Raw genomic sequence first — 21,129 nt, 5'->3', positions numbered from 1 at the left:
ACACACACACACACACACACACGTTCATCTAGGTCAGTACCCAATGAGCCTTTTTACCAAGTTGCCAGTTTTCGTCTATTACAGACCGTGCCTGTGAACTCATTGGATCTCAACTTCTTCTATAAGACTCTGTTTCTAAGTAAAATTACAATCTGAGATATGAGGAGCTAGGCCTTCAACATGTGTGTTTGAGAGAATACAATTTCACACACTCTAAGTGTAACATCTGTCTAAGCACTTAAATGACTAGTAGATGCCCATCTTCTTTGGAAGTGGCAAAACTGTAGCCAAAACCCCCTGAAATGTGGCCAGAGGACACCCAGAGCCCTCGGCTGTGGCACACAGACATTCAGATTCTCCTTGACAATATGTGACAGAAGGATTCACATGGGAACATTCTCAACACCCTCGTGAGAAAAGGACTTTCCAAAGGCTTCATATATCTGGTCCTGAAATACTAGTGTCAGAGCTGTGCATAAGAGACAGATCAGACAAGTAGCTGATTTTGTTGAATTTTACCTGGAACTTTCACAGGAGCAGTAGGGAGCTGGGCATGACTGGTCAGCAATACAGCTGTGTACTGCAGCCCGGAAGTACTGTGCTGAGTGAGGAGATACCAGCCTAGTCCTAGAGATCTCCATACAGAACAGTTCCAAATTCTAAACAAGTCTTGCCCTTAATAATGGCATCTGTCATCGCTCCAGGATATCACCCACCCCTCCATGCCACATTCTATGTAATCACCACGCCATTTCCTAGTATGGTAGAATGTCCTAATAGCCTGAGGCCAGGGTTTGCTGCTCTGATTATAACTGGGAAGCAGGGACTGAGATGCTCTGCCAAGTTCCCGGCATGCACGGAAACCGAATAGAAAGCACTGCTTACGCCTGATTCCAGGAGAGTGGTACTGAGCCCTCTCACCATCCTCTTGACCGTACCCACCTCCGTTTCCAGTTACACTCACTTCATTACGCCTGTGGAAAGACAAATGACCCTGTCATGGTTCTCAGGGTTCATGTCTGTACACTCTTCAACATCCCTCTGCCCTTTTTCCAAAAGGAAGGATGAAAACTGAGTTCTCACTGAGGTAGCTGCCATAGCTGCCATAGAGATGTTATAAGCACAGATATCTATAAGCTAGACCCTGAAGAGAGGTATAAAGAGGACCATCACAGCCTTAAAAAGTAGTCCTAGTTGGTGGGAAAATCGAGTACTTGACAGGGCTCAGATTTCTTAAAATTAGAAAGTCCCAAAGTCACCTTTCATCTGTTTATTTATCCACGTGTTTCCAGGCTTCTGTTCATTGCTGATGTGAATGACAAGGTGAGCATTAGGGCCAGGGATGCTGTTTGGTGGATTCCCGGAGACACTGGTGAACAAGAAGTCCTGAGCTATAAGATGGGCTAGGCAACAATGCACTCTTGGGGATGACCCAGAAATTGCTGAGCAACTGCACATGAGGCTTGAAGCAGACACGTCCACAAAAGAGATCCTTTGCCTGTGGGGTCAAAGGTGAGCAAGGAGAGAACCAAAGCAAAATGGTGTGGAGTCAGGACTCTGTAGAAGAGGGAACTCCTATACCTGTTTGCACACGGAGAGCCCAGAAGGGAAGAAGGAAAGAAGAGTCAGGCGTTTTTCCACTGAGGAAATGAGATTAGTTAAGGCAGCAAGTCTTCCTGAACTCAGAAAGCCATCTCTCTTTCCTCCCCCTTTCTGGCCCAGGCCTTCAGTCCATCTCCTAAGCCAGTGGCTCCCAACCTTCCTAACGATGCAACCCTTTAATACAGTTCCTCATGTTGTGGTGAGCCCCAACCATAAAGTTATTTCATTGCTACTTCACAACTGTACTTTTGCTATTGCTATGAATCATAATGTAAATAGCTGATATGCAGAATGTCTGGTATGTGACTCCCAGAGGGGTCAAAACCATCAGACTTCCAGTACCGGCCATTAGGAGCATACACATCTATCCAAGTTTTCATTCAGTATAGGTAACTAGAAAACGATCTTTAAAAATTGCATTGGTTTTGAGGCATGTAAGTTGCAGTAAACTTTAGGAAGAGTTTAATTTATAAGTCGAAGTGGCATGGCTGTTGCCCACATGACTTTACAGCAGCTACAGGGACCTATACAAGATCAAGCCAGTTTAAAATTTTAGCGTCTAGTGGAGAGGGTGCTCCCAAGACCACAGCTCTAGCCAAGGAGCCGCTGGCAGCCAATGGCAGCTACAAGAGGAAGAGTCACTTCTTTAAAGAGTGTGGCCACTGCTCGGGCCCCCATGCCTCAGTGAGTAACACCATACCCGCTTGCATATGGGCTACACCAATTGAGCTCAGTGGCTTCAAATAATCAATTAATTACAAAAGGAGGACCTGAAATTGGGAGGGAGAAGTGTGGGGGTCCTGGGGAGAACAGGGGGGTGCTGAGTGGTAGATATGGTCAAGATACACTGTATGCAAGTATGAAAATTTCAAAGACTAAATAAAAATTTTAAAAAATCTTTAAGGTAAACCTTTTTCCATAGATGGATCAGAAAATAGCTATTAGATATTAAAGAATTACAGCACACATAATAAAGGGCAAAATCTCTACAGCTAGACGTTAAGATGCAGAAATAGCCTGGGTTATTTAAAGTCTCCTTCAGACATTGTGTGTTCTTTCTCATCTCTGGCTCCTACCTCCAAGTCTTCAGGTGTAAGCAGATAACCTAGAGGAACGGCAGAAACCAGGAAAGTAAAGAGGGACCACAGGGTCAAGAGGGGTGCCAGAGGGAGACAGAGGACACAAGTGATTTGAAAGGGGATATGGGAGAAGGAGGGGGGCTTCAATTGGGGGGGGCAGGGGTTAGAGGTCAATACCAAAGGAGAGAGACAATGCAGACAGTAAGACACCTCAGGAAAGATGTCTGAAAAAATCTAAAAGGCATCGATTACTTATTTACCTAAAACCACACAAAATGTATACAAGTCTGTGTGTTTAGGTATATACTTTAAGTGAAAATTTCCCATATGGGCTGACAATGCTCACAGACTGGCTACCAAATACTGTAATACCAGGCATAGGAAACCCACTTTATAGTTGTGGGTCAGGGAAGTCCAAGAGACTCCCAAAACATTATAGGCTATTGCCTTTGCCCTTGGTGGCCTCTTAGAAACGGATGGGAGTACCTAATCTTGAAGATAGTATATGTATGCTTCTGACACAGGATGCAAAGGGTCCCAGCTGTTTTGACCTGAAAGCCTCCTCTCTGAAGACAGGCTTTCATGGAACCAGAAGCACCCTGCATGCTTCTAATGGAAGGAGCCAATCAATAGTCTTAATGAACTATGACACCTATGAACCACAACAATGACGAGCATGGCATGATAAACTGAATGGTACAGAAGTGGCACATAATATCTTGGTGGAAACCAATAGCTCTTTACTTGCATTTCAGACCCCCTTCAACAGGAGGGAAATCCTGCCTGATATTGAAAACCTAGCCAAGGTCATACTTGGAGGAGATCCTACAACCACCACTTTTCTAGACCAGCGCAATTCCCAACTGCACTCTAAATATTTATCTTTACATTCACAGTTAAGTGTAGCTCTCTCAGCCCTCATCAAAGAGATTTCTCTTTGCAACAGGTGGATATACCATTACAGAAAATCACAACCAACCAAAAATGCAGAAAGTAAGTGAATGTGTGGTGCCCAGGCCCAACTGATACACCCTCAACACATTTCTTGTACCAAAGGTTCAGGGAACATTTAACAAGTATGGACGGAAAGGATATAAGAGTCAGAGGAACCCAGTCTGCTATGAGATTGTGTCTCCTAGAAATGATATGGAAGTCACACCCATAAAGTCTCATCAATATGGCCGCCTAAACAAATTCTAAATAAGAAAGATAGCAATAGACATGGCATTGTGGAAGAGGAAAATTGTGGTGATATATTGTGTACCCCAATAAAGCTTACCTGGGGATCAGAGGACAGAGCCAGCCACTACATTAGACATAGAGGTCAGGAAGTGATGTCACATACCTTTAATCCTATCACTCGGGAGGCAGCGATCCATCTGGATCTCTGTGAGTTCAAGGCCACACCAGGCTACATAAGAGAAACAGAGCCAGGCAATAGTGACACACACCTTTAATCCCAGGAAGTAATATGGCAGGACACAGAAAGCTATATAAGGTGTGAGGAAACAGGAACTCGCTCTCTTGAGGCTGAGGATTTCATAGAGGTAAGCAAGTGACTGGCTGTTCTGCTTCTCTGATCTTTCAGTTTTCACCCCAATATTTGGCTCTGGGTTTTTTATTATAAGACCTTTTAAGATTTGTGTTACAGGGTCCCCACCCTAGACAAATAACTAGGCAATCAAGGAATGCTGAGAGCCAAAGAAATAGTCTTCCTCGGGGTAGAGCTCCCCAATCATTTACCTAATACCAAGTGGTCAGACCTGAAGTCATATATCTACAAGTAAAATTATACAGACTGAGCAGGTCGTGTTTACATATTTAGGTGTAGGTAGGTAGGTAGGTAGGTAGGTAGGTGGATCGCTAGATAGATAGGGATGATAACAAATAAAGATAGATGGATTAGATAGACAGATATAGACAGAGATGATAAATAAATACAGATGATAGATGATAATTAGACATAGATGATTGATAGATAGATAGTAGATAGGTGGTATAGACCATTGATAGATATTAGATGATATAGATGATAGATAGATATAGATTATAAAAAGATGAGATAGGTAGGTAGGTAGATAGATAGATAGATGATAGATAGATTGATGATAGATGGTAGATTTAAGAGCAATTAAGAAAAAAGGTATGAATTTAAAAGAGAGAAAATTAGGAAAATGAGAGAGGTTGGAGGGAGGAGAGGGTAGGGGAAATGATATAATCATATTTCAATTTCAAAACTAAAATTATTTTTAAAAAGTCTTTGTGCAGAACTGGATAAGTAGGAGTGATCATTCTTCCCATAGCTGTTCTTCAGACATGCCAAAGGGAAACATTCGTTCCTTATAGACATCTTGTCCTAGGGCTAATACAAGTTCTTTCTGGATTAGAACTGAGGACCATGCTTACATGTCATTTTACACATCCTCACCTCTTAATTCCCACATATCAAGTCAGAAAATAGGGCCAAATGGTAAGACAAGGGAAAATTCAATTTTATTCACAACTCTTGAGAATTCTAACAAAATTCTATTGTAAAAAAATTAAATAACCCAAAGTATTGATTATATTTATTAAAAATCCACCATTCAAAATGAAGTCTGTTCATACTGGTAGTCATTCACTTCTGACTTCTTTATTGAAATCTTTTCCTTTACCTCCTTTTGTGTGTATTTTTCAATCGTTTCTCTTTTTTGTGTGTGAGATTATAATACAACTACATCACCGCACTCTCTTCCCTCCCTCCAAAGCCTCCCTATACTCCTCCTTGTTCTCTTTCAAATTCATATCACATGGCTGATGCCACACAACAGCTTCCCTGCTATTGTTCCTCCTAACGATGTTTCTCATTCCCTTTTTGAAATTACCATTATTATTCTCAAATTATCAGCTCATAAATGTGGCATTGCCTATACGTGCTGTTTAATGTGGCCTTTTAAAATGATTTTTAAGTGACAGATTGTATTTGGATATATAAAACCTTTGTGAAATACAACTTTCTCTGCAAATTTTCACAGTCATCTTTAGAATTCCTCATGGAGGTCTTTGATCTGCTCTCTTTTTTTTTTCTCACCCTTTTTAAATCAATGGCCATTGTCATTCACTTTCCTCAGACAAGTAGTCCTGTGGCACACACACACACACACACACACACACACACACACACACACATACACACAGGCTTGTGACAGTTGATGACAGGGATCCATCAGAGAAATGGATCCCTGGGTGGATCTGCTATTCTCCACAAACTGAGCAGCCTGCTCTCTCTAATCCATACCACTACGAACCCACCATCATTGACGTGGCCTGTTGCTAAGCAAAACATTGTTACACAGCACATGATTGTACGTAACTACATTTTGCTTTTATAATTCTCTTTTATAAAGGGCCAATCAACAAAATATAGTTTGATCCCAAAGATTTTTGGACCTTTGAAATATCATAAAGAAATTTGAGAGTAGCCTGGCTAGACATTTTATTACCATGCACATGTCTAGTTCTGTGTTTAACAATGGAACAGATAAACATGACCACAGAATCTTCCTCAGCTTGACTTCTGCCTCCATTTTAATCCTGAATTGAGGTTACTTTCATAAATCTTTCATCAATGGGTAATACATTTGAACTTACTGAGGCACAAGCAGGAAAGTATGTTCAAGGCCTGCCTGGGCTACGCAGCAAGACTCTGACTTAAAACACCCACCGCCACCAACATACCACTTATAAAATGTTGTGATGGGTCTCTACAGATATAAATGAATGATATATACTTGTTTTCAGTACTGCTCTAGAGCTCTGGAACCAGTATTGCCAGAATCTCAGAGGGGGATGTTTATAGATGGATAAAAACTTAACAGCCACCAAGAATTGGCTCGCAGGGGTATGACCATTAAATCTTTCGTGCATTTCATTTTTCTTTTCTTTTCTCTTGATGTGTAAAAACAGGACAAAAACAAACAAAGTTCAAGGAAAAATACATAGCCCTATATAATTCTAATCTCGAAGTAGTTGTGTCTATCTCACAAAATAATGATAAAATATCTAGGCATTTGATAAAACTTGCAGTTCCTTAGGCGGCCAGGGATTTTTGCTTGCTCATTAGAATTATCCTCAAAATTTAAATTCTTTCTATCAGCCTTATTCTTTCACATACTCTGACCTCTCCTACCCAAACTAGATAGATGCCCTGTAATAAGTTTTCATGGCACTGCTGGCTCCTTACTCACAGGACGACATGTTTATATGTGGATCTATGCAAACACATGTGAGACTCCCAAAGGGCAGATTCGCATTAACTCAGCCTATGTCAGGGACTCTGGGAATGAAGGCACAAAACTCCATAGGTATTTCAGTTTTATAAAAAAGAGAAAATATCTCACATGTCATGGAAAATAACCTCATCTATTAAAACCCAAGGAAGAGAAAGCTCTATTTAAATCAAATCAAATCAGATTGATTTAATCTTTAAGCCATACAAAAGAGTCCACCTCTTCTTGCCTCAGCACAGGATTCTGTATACAAAATCCATTAGTTGGGGCACGGGAGTCTTGTTTCCATCATAACTGGAGTCTTGTTTCCATCATAACTAGAGTCCTTCTCCACAAATGAGAACAGTCAAGGGCTATAGAAACAGGACTTGAGAGACCAATAGGGGGAGCAGAGTGTCACTTCAGCCTCTGGATCTTTCTAGAAGCTCCTTGGGAGGTTGCTTGCATTTATTTTCCTGTTGTATTTCCCTTTCTCTGAGCATACGATGCATAAAGTGAAGTGAACAAATAATTGGCATTCCATAAGTAAACCTTTTATTAGCCCTTTAGCGCACAATATTTAAAGAAGAGATTATTTACGGAAAAACTGCTTCTTAATAGAGGAGTTTTGAGTGACAGTCTTAGAAATCAAAAAATTCCATAGATCACTGGGCATTAAGTACTTTTAGTATGTGATATCTCTGCGTGACAGACACACGTGTGCATGTGGTATGTAGTATCCATCCAAGTATTTCGAGCAAAGAAAACTGGCCAAAAATACTATGTCAAAGGTTTTATTGTCCCGGGTGTTTATTTTTAAAGGCTATATCTTAAGTTTCAAGGGAAATATAGTGGGTTAATATTGACAAGGGACAAAGGCCAATGTGGCATTGACATTAATCATGTAGCATGCTGTCATTTTTTCCCCACAGTATCACAGCCAATTCTTGAAAAGTTAATCGCGCTTACAATCAAAGTTGAGATTTGCCTTCTTACCTGGCACCCTCTTCGCCCAGTTGATCATGTGAACCAACTCCCGGTCTGCCAGGTTGGTGAGTAGGCCCATCATTGAAGCTTCGCTGAAAGGTCTAGAAGGATCATACTCAGAATAGATCAAGGGCGGTTCGGCATCCAGCAAGGCACTGACCATCTGATCAGCTGTCAAGGACAAGGCGGGGCTGTTCTTCTTAGTGTGTTTGATCACGAGGGGGCTTGGCCAAAGGTTGGCGGCCCGCATGTCTCCCGAAGGCCCCATTTCACTTCGGCCTTCCAAGTCATCTCTTTGACGCTTGTGCTTCAGCATTCTCCCTCCTCGCCGGTCCTTCCGTATCCCTGAAAATGCAGAAGGATAGAGAACACATTCGATGACCTTTTTCTCCTGTGAATTTCAGTACAAACACCATCTTCAAAGATAATTGCCCTTTATTTTATGAAAATAAATACTGAGAGCACACGCCAACTAGGAAGTGTTTAGTAACTGTCACTCCCAACGAAAAGGTGAACAGCACTGACTTGTGGCATTTGGTGACATTCATGAAGTAAATAATGTCAGTGTAACAAATTTCAAGCCACCTATCTGTTAAGAGGTGTGCGAACTTCTGAAAATGTAATGATGGGATTTTTATCGGCCAGTAGTAGTTGTATCTGACATACCAGTACTTGTGTGTGTCTGTGTGTGTGCATGTGTGTGTATGCTTGTGTATATGTGTATGTCATATGTGTACGCATCTGTGCATGTTTATCTATGTGTATGTATCTGAATGTATATGTATGTATGCATATGTGTACATGTGTCTATGTATGTGCATGTGTATATGTGTGCATGTTTGTATGTATGTGTATATATGTGCATGTATATATGTATATATGTCTGTGTGTATAGCAAATATTGTAAAAATAATAGAATTATAATAACTAGTTACTCATAAAATATGACTTAATATCAAACACTGCATCTTTTATAGACACTCTTTAACAGCAAACTGATAGTATTTTTAGTAACGAAGGAGAGGAGCACCATGATGGAGTAAGACCTAATGTCTAAATCCCAAGAGAAACATTGATTTAACAATCATTGGCACAAACATACGTTCAAAGAGCAAAGCAACAATAATGCAATTAGAAATGACCAGTCAACCAGAGGAGATACTTCTCACATGAAGACATAATGGTCAACAAGTATACCAAAAATGTTCAGCACCACTAATAATCAGACAAACACAAATTAAATCCATGAGAGGCCACCTCACTCGAGTTAGAATGACAACAATTCCAGCGGACAAAGACAAGAAACCGTGATGAGAACACGGGGAAACTCAGTGCTAGGATGCCTTTGCCTAGTGGCGAGTTAGCCCAGTAGCTATAAAAATAGTAGATAGTTTCCTTTTCAAGACGTTAAAGGGCTGGAGAGATGGCTCAGGAGCTGAGAACACTTACTGCTCTCGCAGAGGACCGGGGTTTGGCTCCGAGACCTACACTGTGGATCATAGTTGTCTGTAACTCCAGTTCTAGGGGACCCAATGCCCTCTTTTGACCTCCATGGGCACCAGGCATGTATGTGAGGTACAGACATACGTGCAGGCAAAGCATCCAAATGCATAATACAAGTAACTCTTTAAAAAAGAAAAAGAATTTTTCTCTTTAAATTAAAAATAGGATTATTATTATTATTATTATTATTATTATTACTATTATTATTATTTTACCTAGCAATTCCATTCCTGGCCAGATGTTCAAAGAAAACCAAGTCAATATGTTGACGAGACACTCATATCACCATAAAATTGTCCACGGTACCCCAAGAAAGAGAGGCAATGCAAGTGTCTACAAACTGATGAATGAAGAAAGAAAATGTGGTACATATACATCACAGAAAACTATCCAGCCATAAAAAAGAAGTGATATTCTGTCATTTGCAGAGAATTGGGTGGAGCTGGAAGATGGTATGTTAGATGAACAGATACTCATGTGCAATATAAAATAACCACATGGAGGAGGTGGTGGGGAGGAACTGGGAGGAAAGAAGGGAGGGGAAACTGCAGTTGGGATATAAAAAAATAAACAAAATGAATGAATGAATGAATGAAATAGCTATCCAGACACCGAGAGCAGAATGGCTATTCCAAGAAGCCAGACGGAATGAAAGTGAGAGACGCTTAGAATAAACTTGGCCAAGCTGCGTTTTCAGGCACACAGGAGAAATAAACTCCTGTGTTATGCTGCATAGTGCAGTGACGAGATAATGATAGCCAAGTGTGTATTTAAGAAAAAGCTTTCATAAAAGATAATCAGTACAGAGAAACGATCAGTCTATGATAAGACTGAGATGCTTGCCCTGATGTGAATATCACACCATTTATTGAAATAGTACATGGTCCTTGTCATGTATGCACAATTTTTACTCGCCAGACAACTGTGTGTGTGAGCGTGTTCGTGTTATGGTGTGTGCACACATGTGTACATGGGTGTGTGCATGGGTATGCATGTGCCTATGGAGACCTGAGGACAATGTCCAGTATGCTCAGTCACTCTCCGTTTTATTTTTCTAGTCAAAGTTTCTCAGTGGACCTAGAGTGTATTGATTCATCTAACCTGGCTGGCAAGCAAAGTTAGGGACCCTCCTGCCTCCACCTCCCCAGTGCTAACCCAGGGACCATCCTGTTTCCACATCCCCAGTGCTATGATCATAGTGTGCGTAACAGCACCTGGCTTTTCCATAGTGCTTGAGATCCCAACTCACCTCACCATGTTTACACTTTACTTGAGATCTCCACAGCCTTTCAGCTAAGTTTGGAAGCATTTGAGATTATTTTTATTAACAATAATAATAATAAAAAAGACATTTCCTAGAGAGATGGCTCAGCCCTTAAGAGCATTGGCTGCTCTTGAAGAGGACCTAAGTTGAGTTCCTTGCAACCATATGGCAGCTCACAACGGACCCTAACTCCAATTCTGGAGGGTATGGAACTCTTTTCTGTCTTCTGCAAATACCAGAAACATATGTGGTACATATTCAGACAAAACACTCACACAGATACCGCCCCCCACCACACACACACACACAGACACAAAGACACACAGACACACAGACACACACACACACACACACACACACACACACACTTCACTAGATAACTTATAACTTCATCATCTAAATAGACTTCTAGCTGGGAGATGCTACGGAATGCTGATCTACTCAGGACGCACAGTATGGTCCCAGGTCCCCAGGGTAGCTCAGTCAAATTCTCACGGCTGCTGAGCTATTGTATTAGGAACTGACCCAAGTTTGTCAGTGTTCTTAGCTTTGGGTTTTTCACAAACACATTTCTCTTTCTAAATACGAAATTTTAAATAGTTTCAAATAATCTTCTCCCAAAGGTTTACCCACCTGTGACTCTCACTAACTAAATTAAAGACCCCAGGGGAGCAGGTGGTTCAATTTTTCTGCTGTTCATTCTTTGAGCCTTTGACTTAGAGTCTTACCCAGAAAAAGGCCATTCTGTTCTGACCAAATGTTATTGGCAAAAAGAACTATTTCAAAGGCCAAAGATGAACTCAAGCCTCTATGTTTCTTACAAACTTATCTCTCCAAAATTAGATAGTAAGTTGGATATTAAGTTTTAGACTTACATGGAAGGAATTAGGAATTAATATTTTAGTAAAATTTTAATGCATTTTGTTTTGTTTTGTTTTGAGGTAGGGTCTCCCTATATAGCACTGGCTGTCCTGGAACTCATTATGTAGACCTGGATGGTCTTGAACAACAGAGATCCACCTGCATATGCCTCCTGAGTGCTGGGATTAAAGATGTGCCTGACTAATTCAAATATTTTTCACATTGAACACATGAAAAATAAACACTATGTGTTAACTGTTTGTCACTTGTGACAGAGAAAGTATTAATATGAGAACTTCATTCTCCTTCTAATTTGTCAAGACACTGGGGAAAATGTATAGCTGGGAATTTTTTCAAAGATATAGCTTCACTGTTTCAGGTCCAAATTAGATATATTAGTTGATAATGTATAAATGAAAAGAAACCACCAACCCTTTCTGCTCAAAAATGAGCATTTCCTACAAGTGCTGGAATAAGCAATAATAATAACAAAGGTTGATATTTCAATGGTGTTGAATACTATATTTATTTGATGTGTGTGAGTGGTGTTCTGTTCCTTGTGTGCCTGGTGTCCAGAGAGGCCAGAAGTCAATGTCAGATCCCCTGGGAGTGAAGCTGCAGATGGTCGTGAGCCACCATGTCGGTGCTGGGAATCAAACCTGAGTCCTGTGGAAGAGCAGTCAGTGTGCTTAACTGCTAATCTGTCTCTCCAATCCCACAGATTGTTGTTTTAAACATTAATATGCATTGAGCATGTGATGTGCATCTTAAGTACTTCCTGTGCACTGTGTGGGAGGATATTTTAAGGTAATTAGTCCTCACAAAAAATCTTGTGAGGTAAATTTTGGAAACCACCAGCCAGGCCTTGTCTGTGCCGGTTTTCATTTGATGCCACGTGCTAACAGACTGTAACTTGGAGCCCCTTGGTGTTTATTCTGTATTCACATGCCAGCTCTGAAAGGAGGTTGACTTTGTTCTATTTTTCAGATAAACCAATTTTGAAATTTATTCATTATCATGGACACAAAGCTAACAAGTGTAGGGACCTATAAGTCAAGCAAACGAAGGCAGCGGCACGTGATCGGCCATTGTGCAAAGTCACATGTTTCAGTGATCTCATAGTCAAACATGCCGACATCTCAGTTAAGGAAGATGATGGTCCCATTGACTTTGCTCATCAGAGCTCATCATTCTTGTTGCTGGATGTGGCATAGTTCAGAACAATAAGCCTGTTCCAACTGGAGTAGCTAGATCACCAAGGAGCCATGATATCAGGTAATGTGACCAACAAGTGTAGAACATGAGGAGTCAGTCTAGAGCCCATGGCGGAAGCAAACACATCACTCTCGGATTCGGATCCTGTACTGGTTTAAATGCTGACCCAACAGACCAAAGCTGAAATAGAAGCTTTGTGCAGAAACCACAGCAGGAATAAGCATTCTGCACTAGCAGGACAACACATGTATTGGCTGCCACTTCAAAAACTCTAAGCTGGACAACTGGAGGCTTCCGAGAATACACATTCTAGTTATTCTTTTAGTCTAGTGACCGTGACCAAAAGAAACTTGAGGAGGAAGGGTTTATCTGGCTTACAGGTTACAGCCATCATTGAATGAAGCCAGGGCAGAAACTCAAGGCAAGAATGAGGCAGAGAGCATGGAGGAACATTGTTTATTGCCTTGCTCTCTTTAGATTGCACAGCAATCGTTCTTATACAGCCCAGGCCCACTTGCCTAGGGATGGAACCACCCAGAGTGAACTGGGTCCTCCCAATCCGATCATTGTTTTCAAGAAAACACCACACAGGCATGCACACAAGCCATCTGAAGGAGGTAATTTTTCAGCTAAGGTTCTCTCTTCCCAGGTGTCAAGTTGACAACAAATGAAACAGGGCAGGAGGGTGGCTGGAGATTTTATGTGTGCACATATCAAATTACAAAATTTCCTCTCTTGGAGGAGTTTACAAGTAGTTGGTTGGATGGTTTTATTGTAGCACTGTTTAAAATAACGTGTTGGGCTGCAGTGTCCACTTGATTCTCACAGTGGGGTGACTCGGGTTATTGAACACAAGCCAAAAAGGGCCCCAAGTTTGAGATGTAGAGCCCTAAGATGCAGCTGGAAAGATGAGAGAGTTGGGTATTTGTAAAACCACCAAGCAGCTAAACAGAGAAAGGAAGAGTTGGTAAACACCTGTAAATATTCTGATTTATTCCAAAGACACAGTGCTTTACAAATGCCAGAATCCCTACAAGCAAAACAAAATAGAAAATGATGCACATTGTTTGGCCAACTGTGTGCAGTGGGATCCCAGAGTGTGGCCCAATGAGAAAAAGGCTCTTCCGGTAAGCTGCCAAGTGAATGCATTAGTAGTGGTAATATTATATCAATATTTTATAAAAGTTCAAATAAACTCTAGCTAGAATTAGATGACAATGGGGAGAACCCAACTTTTGTTTTTATCTCACCCCCATGAAGTGAACACTCAAGGTCAGCTCCAACATCCACAGGCTGTGTCCCTGTAGCACAGTCAGCTAATTCTTAATTACACAGGATGAGGTGTACTTGTTCTTACACCCACAGATAAGTGTAATTCTCACCCCCACCAAAAAAAAAAAAAAAGTCTGCTGTGACATTGTGTCTCCTGCACCTGTAAAACATGCACCTCATGTTTACATGCCGAACAAGGATGACACTAATAAATGTGCTCACATCAAAGTGACAAAGAACTCCAGGAAACTAATGACTGCTGAGAGAAGAAGAAATCAGCCCCAGGGATTATCCAATACCAAGTGGTAGTCCCTGATATCATGTACATACAAATGACATTACGCGGACAGAACAGGTTACATATATATGTTATTGTTACCTGTGTAGGTGTGTGTGTGTGTGTGTGTGTGTGTGTGTGTGTGTGTGTGTGTGTGTGTGTGTGAAACAATAACATCAAAGAAAAAGAAGCCATGAACTTCAGAAGGAATAAGGGAAAGATATGGAAGGGACTGGAGGGAGAGCATTTGGGATATGCTTGAGGGAGAAAAGGGAAGGGGGAAATGATGTAATTGTACCTTAATTTTTTTTGATGGGAATAATTAAAATCCCAAGAGAAAACTAAAATCACACTTCTTCCAGACATTTTCCAGAATTATTTGTAAGGCAGCAATGTAATCCTACCTCTGCTTGACTATTTCTATTTTAACTATCAGAAGAAAAAGTTAAAAGACTAAACTACTAATTCATAAGAAGAAAAAAAATACTTTTAAAAGATAATAGTTTAGATTATGCAAATATTAAACAGAGAAAGCCATGGCAATCAAGAAGTTTATTTGTACCAAACGGCACTGTAATGTGTAATGCAAACAAGACATGTTGTACTGCCATTTAGCAATGAAAATGTCATTTTCGAGATGATGCAGCTAGATATTCAGCAGGTTGATCCCAAAGCTGTGACCGGGTATCAGAGTAACTGTTCACTATTTATTAACTCTCAAATTGTGCCACTGATTAGATTATGCTTGCACCAAGGCAAAGTTATTCTTTTAAAAGTCATTTAACACATATTCATGATTGTCCTAGCAGAGCCATACATTTAAATAAAGGATTGGAAGCTACTTTATCTACCCTGTAACCCTGTGAATGTAGCCAGTCAGAACTGGTAATGTCTTCCTTATATTACTATGAGGGCATAGAAAAGCCACATGTAAAACCTCTAGTAGATTTTTTTCTAGTAGTGTGGATTTGAGTGACATTAATCCATCTTGGGGACATTAATGGAAGGATATTTACTAAGCCACTAAAACCAGACAACCACAAAGAGACTGAAAGGCAAAGAAAACATGACCAGAGACCCTAGAGAAGCTAAGTCCTGAGGAGTACTTAAAAAACTACCAGTGAGTCAAGAGGTGGCTAGAATGAAGCCAGAGGCTGCTGATTCCTGGGGAAAAGGAGGCTGAAGCCGTACCAGCTGCTTAGACAGTTATGCCCCGGCCCTAAAACCAAACATTTATCCCAATGTGTCAAATGTCTGAGACACACTGAAAAGTGACTTCTGATTATCTGAGGTCTTTTTGTGTTGCTTTGCAGTGTGAGGGTAGCAGGGATAAAACCCAGAGCCCCTGTACAATCCAGGCATCCAGGAAAGCATTCTACTGCTGGGCTAACATGACCAGCCCTTGGTTGGTTGATTTATAAGACAGGGTCTCATTATGTAGCCTAGAGGCTGATCTTGAGCTTGGTATATAGCTGGCCTTGAACTTCCATCTCCCGGTGTCTGTCTCACAGACACTAGTCTCAGAGGCACACATCACCATGCCTACCTAGAGTTCAATCATTCATCTTGTCAGCATTTGAATTCTTTGATTTGGCCATTGAATCTTGGGCAAAGTTAATATACTATCTGAATATCCATTAATGATAAAATTTTCTGGATTATTGGCTTCTAATGAAGTCTTTCAAATTTTCTTTCATTGGAATGATTTTTTTTTCCTCTTAGTAACCTATGTCTCAAAAGAAAAAACTAGCGAACATTAGTAATTTTCCCCAGTTTCCTGCAACTACTTCAATGTATTATTATTTCAAACATTTGCATAATTGATTCTCTTTGTTTTTCAGTAACTTCACATTATCCGTGAGGTATTAAAAAGCCAGGCAAAGAAATACACTAAAAGCTTTTTATTAAGTTCAGTGTGTTGAAAGAAATAGGTGTGCTGATTACTTAAAAATTAAAGATAACAACCTAATAAAGCTGCCGCAGAAAAGCATCCTTGCCCATTCTAATGCAGACACACACACTCAAAATGGATGGACTGTGTGAGTTAAGTCCTGGCATCATCCCACTGCACAGAAGAGGATGAAGCCTGGGTTATCATCTCTCCAAGAGTAACTGAGGATTTAAACCCAACTCTACTTAACTCCGGAGCGTGTGTATCATAATATAGACTGTAAAACCCCTATATCAAAACCTGTTGAACTTTTCTGATTCACACCCATTGAAATTTCTATGCAGCCCTAAGTAAATAGGTATATAAAACAGCTATACAAATCAAACATAAATTCAAAATAAATCTCAAAGGAAATTTATTTTATGGTAACTCTTTGCTATATACAATTTTACCATATTAAAGGTGAAATAAAACTCACATAGTAACTATATGGATGTGGTCGTTTGTCTAATACAACATATTCCCAAGATAAGAATCTGACACCCAGATGAGGAATGCCAGCAGGAAATGCTCTGGGTGTTTGTTTTTAGTAATAAAAACATGATGTTTCCGTAAGAGCAGAAAAACGTTACACATGCAGTAAAGCACTGTAGTTTATGACTCAGCGTAGTTATGAATCTGAGTGGAGCTGTTTCAGGGAGCCCTCACTGCCACCAGGGAGCACTCAATGCCACCAGGGAGCACTCAATGCCACCAGGGAGCACTTACTGCCACTGGGAGGCATGGTGGTATGTGAAATACAAAGTGTTCGTGCTCTGTGCCAAGGCTACATGGAAGCTGTGTGAGGCTATGTGGGCAAGCACTGCCTGAAAAGCCTTGGGCTCATTAAGTATTTGGTTTTGAATTAATTTCTTGGTCACTGTGCGTTCAGAAACTTTTTGTTATAAATTTTTGGCACAGCCTCGTATTTGGTCACGTAGGATCATGACTCACAGTTGAAGAGGCTTTGCCTTCCATGAACATTAGATGATGCTGTTTACATTTTGTAGTCACAGATTGCTAAATTTATCCCAGCCTCTCAGCGTGTTATGCCAAGGACCTGTGCATTTAAAGCTACTTGGACCATTTAAAACTACCTAACATTGCTGTAGCAGGAATCTTAGAAGGATTTATTAATAAAAACAAACCTAGAGCTGGGTATTGGGTTAAATGCTGGAAGATCAGAGAAGCAGAACCAGCCACAGCTACCTCACCTTGCCAGTTCCTCGGCTGATCCTGTTTCCTCAGACTGGATGTCTCACAGCTGAACTGTGCTGCTCAAAGCCTAAAAGCTTAACCAGGCTCTAGTTCCTGGTCCTCACGCCTTAAATACCTTTCTGCTTTCTGCCATCACTTCCTGGGATTAAAGGCGTGTGTCACCATGCCTAGCTGTTTCCAGTGTGGCCTTGAACTCACAGAGATCCAGATGGATCTCCGCCTCCAGAAGGCTAGGATTAAAGGTGTGAGTGCCACCATTTTCTGGCCTCTGTATCTAGTGGCTGCTCTGTTCTCTGATCCCAGATAAGTTTATTAGGGTGTTTTGGGGAACACAATATCACCACACATTGCTTCGTGTCAGGAGAATCACCCCAGCTGACCAAGCATTTCCTCCCATATCTGTTGCTTAAATTCCTTCATTTCTACTCATGGCTGCCACGTGCTGTGGTCAATCACCATCTCCCAAAGGACCATGTGTTTAAAAGGATGGGTACTAACCTATGGCACTATTGCAACGTGTTGAAACTTTCCAATGTAAGTCCTCATGAGAGAAAGTTCAGTCATTGGGGACACCACCTTGAAGAACCTGCTGGGACCCCGGCTCCTTCCCCATCACTGCCTTCGCTTCTAAGATGCCATGAAATAAGCCAATAATTTCACCATGAGTTCCCTCCAATTTATTATGAGTTCCCATGCCACTTTATTAGCACTCAAGAGCAGTAGAGCCAAACAAACATGGGCTAAGACCATGAGCTAAAAGAACTTCCTCCTCCATATAGGTTGAAGACCTCGGATATTTCATTACAGCAATAGAATATTGACTGACACACAATGCTGCTTCCTCTCTCTATCACTCTTGGCTTCATGTCATTGCAGCCACTCCTAATCTGTCACTTGCCTTATCTTCACTCTCTACTGCAGTCTAATTGACTGGTCATTGGTTTATCTCCACAGCGCAGCCATTGTCCCATGCCTTCTTTAAGTCACTCAATAAACCCTCAGCAAGAGGTCTGTCTTAGCTACTTTTCATGTCTGTGTTGACCAACTACCTGACAGAAGCAGCTTTGGGACAAAAGATTTATTCTGGGTGACAACTTTAGGTAATGTAATCCATGATGGTGTGATGGGTATCTAGGACCAGGACAGTGGGAGCTCATGCATGGATACTGTATCGGGATTAGGGGACAAAGTTCTTTTAAACAGGAATTGCTAGTTTTGTTTCCCTGGTGTATCATCATGTACTGCTAGGGATCTGACATTTAAAGCAAGTTATATCATATAATTTTCCAGTTTTTATTTGTTTCCAATACTTCTAACTGGACAGTAATTTGGCACTATCCCTCTATTGCAAGCACATGCAGATGTTCCCAAGAATTATTTCATCCTTAGATTGGTAAAAAAATAAATAAATAAATTCATTGTTCTATTTTCTCTGTTATCAAACTGTCAGTGTGAGATTCTCCACCTCTTCTGGGATTTTACCAGCCTGGATCTTATGAGGATTCTTCTTCTTTCTTCTGTAAAGAACAGTGAACAAAATTAATTCCACGCCCTCTTAGAATATCTTGGTGGGGAGAGAAGGCAAAGGGCTAAGCTCACCACACATCACACCTTGGACCTGACTCTCCTCCCATGTGGTAAGTTCAAGAGCGGAGAGTCTAACATTGTGGTTCAGCGCTTGCAAGCTGCATGCACTTCCTACAACTTCCTACCTTCCACCTCTGCAGACATCAAAACACTCCATCCTTGCTATCTGATGGTCCTCTCCAGTCCAATGTTTCTGGCTTGACCTTTAAGGTGGAACTTGGAAACGTCACTCATGCCAGTGGCTGCAAAAGAGGCACTTGGACCTCCAAAAGCATGCAGCCCTTCACACGCTCTTTGAGAATCAAAGTGCCAAGGTAACTATCTATTCAGTGGGATGGTTTAATCCCTAGAGAGCAGTAGGTTCCCATTACAAGGTGGGAAAATGTTCCTGCTGATGTTACACGGTGAAATAGAGCACAAATCGGCATGAGTGAACCATGGTAGGGTTTCAATAGATCTGCACATGAGTGTCTCCAGGACTTTAGTCATTTAGAATCACCACAAGGCATCTTAAGTGATGGTAATTAAAAAAGACTGGAGACTGCTGGGAGTTTTCATCATTTTATTTAGGACTTCAAATTCAGCTGTTTTGCACAGGCATTGTTGAAACATTACTGAAACAAAATTTTTTCAGTAATTGCTGTAATAATAGGCATTTGTTAATTCTTGGCTTCCTAGCTTCTTAAGTGTCTTCCTACATGGAGAAATTTTCCTAATATCTGAACTGGTAGGACAAATTTGCCTTTCAGTACAAAACGGACAATCACTGCTTTCTGTGGCTTCCAAGTCTAGGGTAAAAGTAGGTGGCCTAGGCTCCATGTACAACCTAATTCCCTACTCCAGACTGCCCAGCCAGTTGCCATGCATCTCTTGTTCTATCTATTTCCAAAGTCTGCTCCTTCAGTCTGCCCACCAAATCAAACCTAACCACATCACTTTGGAGAGCTGGTGTGTATTGCTGGAAATCATTAATAGCAATAATCATTATAATAATAGCTGACATTTGTTGAGTATTCAATGGAGGCCAGGCACTCATCTAAGCCCTTGGCCCAAATGACATAATTTAATTTTCAAAGATACAATGTCAGGTTAGTGCTACAACATCTCTTTCAATAGCCAAGGAAACTGAGACGGGACTGTGGGTGTAGCTCAGTAACAGAGCAGTTACCTACCAAACACAAGGCCTTGTGTGTTCAACTCTCACTACTGAAAGTAGAATGGAAACAGAGATGGAGAACTGGGGTTTGAACCTATTACCTTGGCTTCAGGCCCATACTTAAATATCACGTGGCACCTGTCACAGGAAAAACTGATGGGTGCAATTGGCGCAAGCCTGTAGACACTGTTAATCAGTAAAATAAATGGTTTGTGTTCTGTGCTCTGTTTACAAATGGGCCTGGCATTCCTGGAGGTCAGTGCTTCTCCTGACCCAGTATAGATGCAATCATGACCATATAATTACCACAAAATTACCAGCGATAACGTTTCTTATTAGTGGTTCTAAACTATATAAATCCTGGTATGGAAACATTTAGAAGTATATTTCCTCATTTTTGCACTAATGCTATTATTTATGCACTCTACATATTAATAGATCTTAGGTGTTGGAATATTAAATATATTAAGATAGGCTATTTTCCCCAAAATGTAGTAGATGGGCTTGGGGTGGGGGCTGTCAAAGTTAGCTCTCCCGATTATGCTTCCCATGATTTTCCTAAGGTGCCACTGCTGAGGGAAAAGTGCTAGAAGAACCTATGTACCTTGAAAAGGGGTTCTAGGTGATTTATTAAAGCATGTGCACAGAAATGATGTGCTATAATTCAGCTTCAATTTTATTCATTCATTCATACAACCCAAGATAAAGACGGCCACTGCTGTAGGGTAAAAAGACAAAGTCCTTCCACTCACACTATTCTCTACTTGTATGAGAATAAACAAATAATGTCAGGAATGATCAGTGGCAGGAGGGGAGGAACAAGGGGGGAGGGGGAGAAAGGTACTGAAAGCAGGGACTGTGTCCCTGAGACTGGGGAACAGAGCAAAGCGAGCCGGGCACTCAGCCAGGACATAGGAGGAAGGGACCAACA

General features: G+C 41.0%; 1 pseudogene; it reads right to left on the bottom strand.

The window, feature by feature from the left end:
- LOC131918386 (estrogen receptor-like) overlaps positions 1–21,129 on the bottom strand; it is a 230,387-nt pseudogene that overhangs the window by 99,120 nt on the left and 110,138 nt on the right.

This window comes from Peromyscus eremicus, chromosome 8b (assembly GCF_949786415.1).
Source record: "Peromyscus eremicus chromosome 8b, PerEre_H2_v1, whole genome shotgun sequence".
In the NCBI taxonomy this organism is placed as follows: Eukaryota; Metazoa; Chordata; class Mammalia; order Rodentia; family Cricetidae; genus Peromyscus; species Peromyscus eremicus.
The sequence above is the reverse complement of the archived record's forward strand: the minus strand, read 5'-3'. Positions and strand labels throughout refer to the sequence as shown.